The sequence below is a fragment of the Equus asinus genome, chromosome 3, assembly GCF_041296235.1.
Source record: "Equus asinus isolate D_3611 breed Donkey chromosome 3, EquAss-T2T_v2, whole genome shotgun sequence".
Classification (NCBI taxonomy): Eukaryota; Metazoa; Chordata; class Mammalia; order Perissodactyla; family Equidae; genus Equus; species Equus asinus.
In genome coordinates this window covers 38479432-38487233 of record NC_091792.1, presented here as the reverse complement: position 1 = coordinate 38487233, position 7802 = coordinate 38479432, and the positions used below count along the sequence as shown (strand labels likewise).

General features: G+C 40.6%; 1 long non-coding RNA gene across 1 annotated transcript; it reads right to left on the bottom strand.

Annotated features, from left to right (window-relative positions):
* Positions 1 to 4719: 4719 nt before the first annotated feature.
* Positions 4720 to 7796, bottom strand: LOC106839088 (uncharacterized). Its single transcript, XR_011501957.1, has 2 exons — positions 7615 to 7796; positions 4720 to 7481 (listed from the first exon to the last, which is right to left on the bottom strand). It is a non-coding gene; the product is annotated as an uncharacterized lncRNA (long non-coding RNA).
* Positions 7797 to 7802: the final 6 nt, after the last annotated feature.

Below are 7802 nucleotides of genomic sequence, written 5' to 3'. Positions count from 1 at the left end.
CCTTTTTTTGCTGAGGAAGACTGGCCCTGAGCTAACATCCATGCCCATCTTCCTTTAGTTTATATGTGGGACGCCTACCACAGCATGGCTTTTGCCAAGCAGTGCCATGTCCGCACCCAGGATTGGAACTGGTGAACCCTGGGCTGCCAAAGTGGAACGTGCGCACTTAACCACTGCGCCACCAGGCCGGCCCCTAACCCCTTATCTTATATATGGTTTGCAAACACTTTCTCCCATTCCATATCTTGCCTTTTCATTTTGTTGATTGTTTGTTTGCTGTACAGAAGCTTTATAGTTTGATGTAGTCCTACTTGGTGATTTTTGCTTTTGTTGCTTATGCTTTCGGTGTTATATCCAAACAGTCACTTGTTCAAGAGCAATGTCAAACAGCTTCTTCCCTATGCTTCCTTCCAGGAGTTTTATGGTATCAGGTCTAATGTTTAAGTTTTTAATCCATTTCAAGTTAATTTTTGTAAGTGGTCTAAGATAGGGGCCCAATTTCATTTTTCACGTGGTGATTCAGTTTTCCAGTGGCAATACATTTTCCTAGGTTTGCACCATGCCAGTTTCCTAGAACTGTGTCACATCAGTCTTCCAAATATGTTTCAATTCAAGCATTTGGTTAACAGCTAAATAATATTTATACACTCCCATAGCTCTTCACTAAAGATAGTGTGATATCTATGGCCTAATAGATAATCTAAGACACTTTTACTTTATCTTCAGTTTGTCATTTTGGGGAAAAGGCCTAAAACTAAGTACCAACCCTCAATGAATATGTTCATCAACTTATTATCCCACACAATTTTGCACCTTTATAAACACAAATTATTGTAAAGTAATATAAACACTGCATTCCATCAATACTATGCAGTGGATGATTTCACCCAAATATGTATTGCGGTTGGGTAGCTGCTAGTGATTTTCTTAACAGGCTAGTGAAGTCCTATTACTTTATAGTGTGAAATTCCCTGAAGGCACCAGGTTGTCTTCAGGGTAGAGTCCAATTCTTAGCCTGGTTTACTGTGGTCTGCTCCATCTCTCTAACTTCATCTCCGGTCAACTTCCCATAATAACCTACTTGCTGTTCTCAGTTAGGCTAAAATAGTTTTCATTCATAATAAAACCAAGAATGGATCATAATCTATTCATTTTCCTTCTGCATCCTATTGTGTAAACACAGTTGAGTTCTGTTTTCCCCTTTGTGCAGGGACAAGAAACACTATAATGGCATTTTAAGCAATCACAATACTATTTAATGTCATGGGATGAGAGTTACCCATACTTAGGTTCCTCATACATAATGTGTGATAAAGAGGGTGTGATAAAGTGGGGGTGATAGGATATGCTTTTCAATATATATTGACTGAGGAACCTTTTTCCTGCTCTATAGTTCTATCCAGAAGAAAAATTTAATTATTTAAGAGTGAAAATTGGAATTCAATTGTCTTCTAAGGTTAAAATGCCCAACCATTCTGGAGACTTTTCATACTGTAGAATAACCTTCTTTGATTTTTTCATCTGGCTTATTTCTATTTATTCTTTAATACTCAGCTCTGGTATATCTTTTCCTAGAAGTCTCTTTTAGGTTTTTATAGGTTTAACATACTGTGTTGTAATGTCTGTCTCAATGACTATACTGTGAGTTCTCAAGGCAGGGACTGGATTTTTCTCTTCTAACCTAATTGTCTAACGCAGTACTTAATATACAGGAATGCTCAATAAATGTTTTTTGGAATGATTTGAATTAATGAGTGAATTTCTTCTTGCTTTAAATATTTTTTGCTCCTATTTGGTATTACATTATCAGTGGTACATGACTAAAAAAGGTAAAGAGACTCTTGACTTACTATATCACGAAAATTTTCTATGTCTATTAACTATCTCCAACGGGATTTTTTTTTAAAGATTTTATTTTTCCTTTTTCTCCCCAAAAGCCCCCGGTACATAGTTGCATATTTTTCACTGTGGGTCCTTCTAGTTGTGGCATGTGGGATGCTGCCTCAGCTTGGCTTGATGAGCGGTGCAGTGTCCATGCCCAGCGGCGGAAGCGGAGCGCATGAACTTAACCACTCAGCCATGGGGCCAGCCCCTCCAATGTGATTTTTAATGGCAGTGAAGAATCTCATTGCATAGAAGAACTATAATTTATCTAGCCAACTCCTCTTTTTTCGTGTGTTAGATATGCTTTCTAAGTTTTTGAAATTATAATTAATACTAAAATGAACATGATTTTTACTCTGCCACTGAGTTACCTGATTATGCTTAGGACGCATTCTTAAGAGAGGAAGACTGGTATGTTGCTAAACTGCCTCTCAGTGATGTTATACATTTGCAGTAAATAAAAGTGCACATTTCCCCTTTGGCAACACTGGGTACTATAAATATTTGCAGTCACAGAGGTAAAAAATTTTTATGTTAATACTATCTTATTTTACATTTCTTTGATTATTAGTGGAATAGAATATGTTTTCCCCTGTATTTTTTATTTTATTTTTTTTAAAGATTGGCACCTGACCTAACATCTGTTGCCAATCTTCTTCTTCTTTTTTTCCTCTTCTTCTCCCCAAAGCCCCCCAGTACATATTCCAGTTGTAGGTCCTTCTGGTTGTGCTATGTGAGACACCGCCTCAGCATGGCTTGATAGGTGGTGCTAGGTCCGCACCCAGGATCCAAACTGGTGAAACCCTGGGCCGCCAAATCGGAGTGTGTGAACTTAACCACTCGGCCATGGGGATAGCCCCATTTCCCCTGTATTTTTAATGTAGGTATGCTTACCCATGGTGGCTATACATTTCTCAGCAGAGAAAATAATTTGGAGTGTCTGTAAGGAAGTGGGTGCTTTCTTTAATAAAATTAAACCTAGATCTTCTCAGTCAGCAACAAAGGGAAAACCTCCCTGGAAAATTTCTTGTGGACCTTATAACCCCAAACGTGATCCCACAAAATTCCTCTTTCCCTTGAGGATCTCTGGCTAAATACCATGCTACTACCCTCTTTAATATACAGGCCCAATTATGGGGACTCTAAATTACAGCATAGCTGTGAACAGGCTGGAATATTTTTAAAAGTTATTCTCTGGACAAACAAAAGTAATATGGTTAGAAAGAGTAATCCAAAACTAAATAATCTGTTTTATCAGATGTTTTAGTTTTCCATCTATTGCTATATAACAAACAATCCCAAAACTCAGTGGCTTAAATTAACAAGTATTCATTATCTCTTACAATTTCTGTGTGGGTTAACTGGACTCAACCATGGCAATTCTACCATGTGGTAGGGTTGTAGATATCTGAAGGCTCAACCTGGCTGTAATATCCAACATGGCTCACTCTCATGGTAGGCAGTTTGTGCTGGTTGTGGGCTGGGAACTCAGCTGGGGCTGTTGACTGAAGGGCCTTCATTTTTCTCCATGTAGCTTCTCCATGTGGCTTGCGTTTCAAAAAGTAATGCTCTAAGCATGCCTCTACATGACAGAAGTCATCTTTCCCCTTCTACTTGGAGTACTAGTAAGCAATTCAAAATTCAAACCCCAGAGAGTGAGGGCTAGAAAAAAATAATTTCCTCTCCTGTCTGCTTGAAGTCAGTCTCCTGGTATCTCATTTCCTACATTTCCTATGTGAACCCCGACTTCTATCTTTTTTTTTTTTTCAAGGAAGATTAGCCCTGAGCTAACATCTGCTGCCAATCCTCCTCTTTTTGCTGAGACTGGCCCTGAGCTAACATCCGTGCCCATCTTCCTCTACCTTCTCTGTGGGATGCCTACCACAGCATGGCTTGTCAAGTGGTGCCATGTCCACACCCGGGATCCAAACCAGCGAACCCCCAGCCGCTGAAGCAGAACGTGCAAACCTAACCACTGCACCACTGGGCTGGCTCCCCGACTTCTATCTTGATGACTGAAATGGTAATCTACCACTTTCAGGGGATACACTGACGTCTCAGAGACCTCACCTGAACAAGAAATTCAGAATTTAACTGACAATGCCAAGAGTCATTCTAGGGTTATGCATTTATATAAATTGCAAAGGTAGGATGTGGTGGTGGTACATTTCATTGCAGTCTCATGACAATTACTATCTTACTATTGTAAGAGAACACTGTAAATGGGCTAACTATTTACACACTACTCAACAAAATAGAGATGGAAAAATAGAAAAGATACATCAACCAACCTAGTCTATGTCCACATCAACTATAGCACATACCACATTAATATTTTATGTCTAAAAAAGTATGTCTTGGTTAGCATACTTGCTGAAAGTGAAGTCGCTGTTTTCAAAGTCTCTACTCCTTGCGTGACATATGCAAGAAAAAAAGAATTTAAAAATGCCCAAAATGTACTAAGTTGATGTGGATCATTTTGAACTTATAGATATTGAACAATTATATGAACTTTTAATCTTTTTATTTATTTATTTTTGTGAGGAACATTGGCCCTGAGCTAACATCTGTTGCCAATCTTCCTCTTTTTGCTTGAGGAAGATTGTCCCTGAGCTAACATCTGTGCTAACCTTCCTCTATTTTATATGTGGGATGCTGCCACAGCACGGCTTGATGGGTGGCGTGTGGGTCCACACCTGGTATCTGGGCCTGCAAACTCCGGGTGGCTGAAGCAGAGTGTGCAAACTTAACTACCACGCCACTGGGCTGGCCTGTCTTTTCCTTCTAAATTGTAATTGTTCCCAGCATCTAATGCCCAATAAAAAATGTCATTAATTAATTGGTTACCAACATTTGAAGTTTTATTTAACATTAGTGAAATTTAATGAATAGCAAAGCAATGTTTGATTTTCTCACAAGGAGGGTGCTGCAAACCAAGGCCAAAACTTCCAGGCTGTGATGTCATAGGCTACATGGAATAACAATTTGAAGAAGACTCGAAATCCAGGGATACATATCCAAGTGCATAGCAAATCATGTAGGCGGTACCCTTCCCCTAAATTATCATTTAATCCATACTCTAGCAAAATGCCAAGAAGTTACAATCGGGAGGAGTGGGTGTTCTTTCTGGTAGAAAGAAAGAAAATTCCATCCCGTCTTTGTTATAAAAATTTTCTTTGTATGTACAGGTATGGGTTTGTAGATCAATAATCTTCTTGATTTCACCATGAAATTACATTCTCTTTGCTTGAGTTCCTCTGAGTTATGCACAAGGCTTCCTGTTATGAATCCATTGGGTATTTTTCTTTCCTGCTATGGTTTCAATGTATGCTGAAGGCAACTGAAATTATGAGTCTTTAGCCTTTAATTCTCTCAAGATGGTGAGGTCAGAGAGAGAGAAATTAGATGGTGATAGAAAACTTAAGCCTGACTTTACAAGAAATAATCTTTTTTCCTCCTTCTTGTCTTTCTTCCTTTTTGTGTAGTAAGTTGGGTGTATGATACAGGGAAATAAGTAAGGCAGGCCTATAAACTCAACTGCTGATAGTCCATATGAAGACTTTTGACTAGAAAATTTCCATTATAGTATCAAAAAGATAAATTTTAATAGATGGTAAAACTGCTTTCCACATTAATATAGCCATTTATACCAAGATCTTCCTTCCTCTAACTGGTAGTAGTTGTATAGACTCAAGCAAGGGCTTTCAGGCCAGAAAAATTAAAGCAAGTAACTTTAGAGTTTTAACTCAATCCAAATAATATGTATTGAGTACCTACAATGTTCAGAGTATTGTGCCATTAAGGAGCTTAATAGTTGGTGGACAGATAACTCACCCTGAAGCACTCCATGGTTCTAGTCTTTACACCAAACTATCCATAGTTACTGTATTTTAACTGTGGCTAGAAGTAAAGTTTCTCCTTCTACTTTCCTAACCCTTCCTTCTGCAGTGAATCTCCAATTTTTGCCAACCATTTTACTGTAACCAGGGGTAAAGTAAGGCAGGTTGAATAATCCTGAGGAACTGTAAAAAAGAGTTGGCAATTTTTTGGGAAATATTTGGATAATTGTCTTACATCCCCTTTTGTTTCATCAGTAGAAGAGTGTTAGCAGTGAATTGACAAATCCATGACAGACACAAACCTTAGCCCTGGATCATTTAGACTGAATATTTGTGACTACATCATGTTTAGATAATTTTTACTATCACCTGCTCCTTCTTAATGGAGAACATTTATTTACTTAATAAATACTTTACCGGCACCTATATGTCAGATATATTAACATACTCAAGGTTAGACTATTTGCCTAAATCTGAGGAGGCAAAATGCTATAAAAAGCTTTTTGTCTAATGTTCCCTCCCTCTCTATTGATGTGTTAAAGGTCAAGTGAAAGTTCTCTTCTACAGGTACACCCTACTTCCCCTTATTGCAGACATTCATTTAATGACCTGAAATATAAACCTGAAGTGTTTAAATAGTTTTTGGATTTAGGGAATGGCAAGCCAATGATGCTGCTTGCCTCAACCCTGGTAATGCAAGAATCACCAATTCAGATCATGAGAAAAATGTCTGTCTCATCTTTGGAGTATTTAAGCCCACTTACAGAAAACAAATCTTTAAAAAACATCTGCAACCACATGAGATTTGGTGCGGCTGAATTCATTTTAGTATTTTGAAAAGATGTAACACTTTTCTAAAGAAGATACTCCTGTGCTTCTCTTTCCTCATGTTGCCTCCCTCCTCCCAAATTTCCATGTGATAAAGTTCAGTTTACTTTTCAAGCCCATCTCAAATAACCCGTTCTCTAGGAAACTATTTCATCTCTCAAACCAATACAATTTTTTCTTCTGATTCCTCCATGGTACTTCCTAACTTTTGACCCAACTTTTTGCTTCACTTTCATTTTAGGGAACTGCGAGTATATGAAAAATTTTTTTTAAGGCCTTATGACTTGAAAGAGTACCATAAGGGTGAAAAACCACTTTCTTCTATATTTGTTTGTTTTCACTAATGCATCAGGAAGAAAGCTTTACTGCTAATAGTGAGGGTGGAGGAGAAGGATACATTATAAGGATCTGTGCTGGTTACAATCCTAATATAATTTATCTTTTCAGTTAATCTGAGAATGAGGCGAACCTGACTTTCACATTGGAAAATCACGAGAGGAAAAAAACTCTTAGAGATCTACAGGCAATGTTAACCCCGCCTCCACGCTGTTCGGAGCAGCTGTCTCAGGAATCCTCCCTTCCTTAGAATGTGGGAGAGGTTTGGTGGCACGGCAGCTGCAAAGCAAGGAATCTTTCCCTTTCCTCGTCGATACGTTCTCCCCCACCTCCTTCCGAATGGTGGCAGCTGCCGGGGCATCCCAGTGGGAATCTCTTTCCAAGTCTTCGCCGAGCGCGCTGGGCGGGCAGCAGCTGAAAGCAGTCAGGCGTGGGGACTCTCTGCTCCCCTGAGACAAGGACAGCAGCCTCCCTGGCTCCAGCGCTGCCACCTCTCTGCCTCGTAGCGGTCCCTCAGGTGTCCTTCTCCAAGTCCAAGAAGACACCTTGGCAACGTGTGGCGGGTTCCCTCCGCGCCAAGAGACCCTACGGTAACTTAACAACAGAAGGAGCGTCAGAATCACCGCCTCAGCACTTGCCAAACCACCTTCCCAGGTCTGGGGGTGGGAGGCAGGGGAAGAGTCGGCCCCTGAAGGAAAGGTCTTTCCTGGCCGGGCTGGGGACACACCTGGTGCTACTTGAGCTGCGCGCCCGCTCAGATGCCCGCCCTCACGCGCCGTCCCGCCAGCAAGCTCGCGGCCAGCGGGTCCCCAACCCTCCCCGCGCCCTCTTCGGGCCCCCTCCGGGCCCCCTAGGCCGCCCGCGCGTCCCCACCCTGCCGCGCGGTTGCATCCGCCTTCGCGCGCGCCCGCCCCA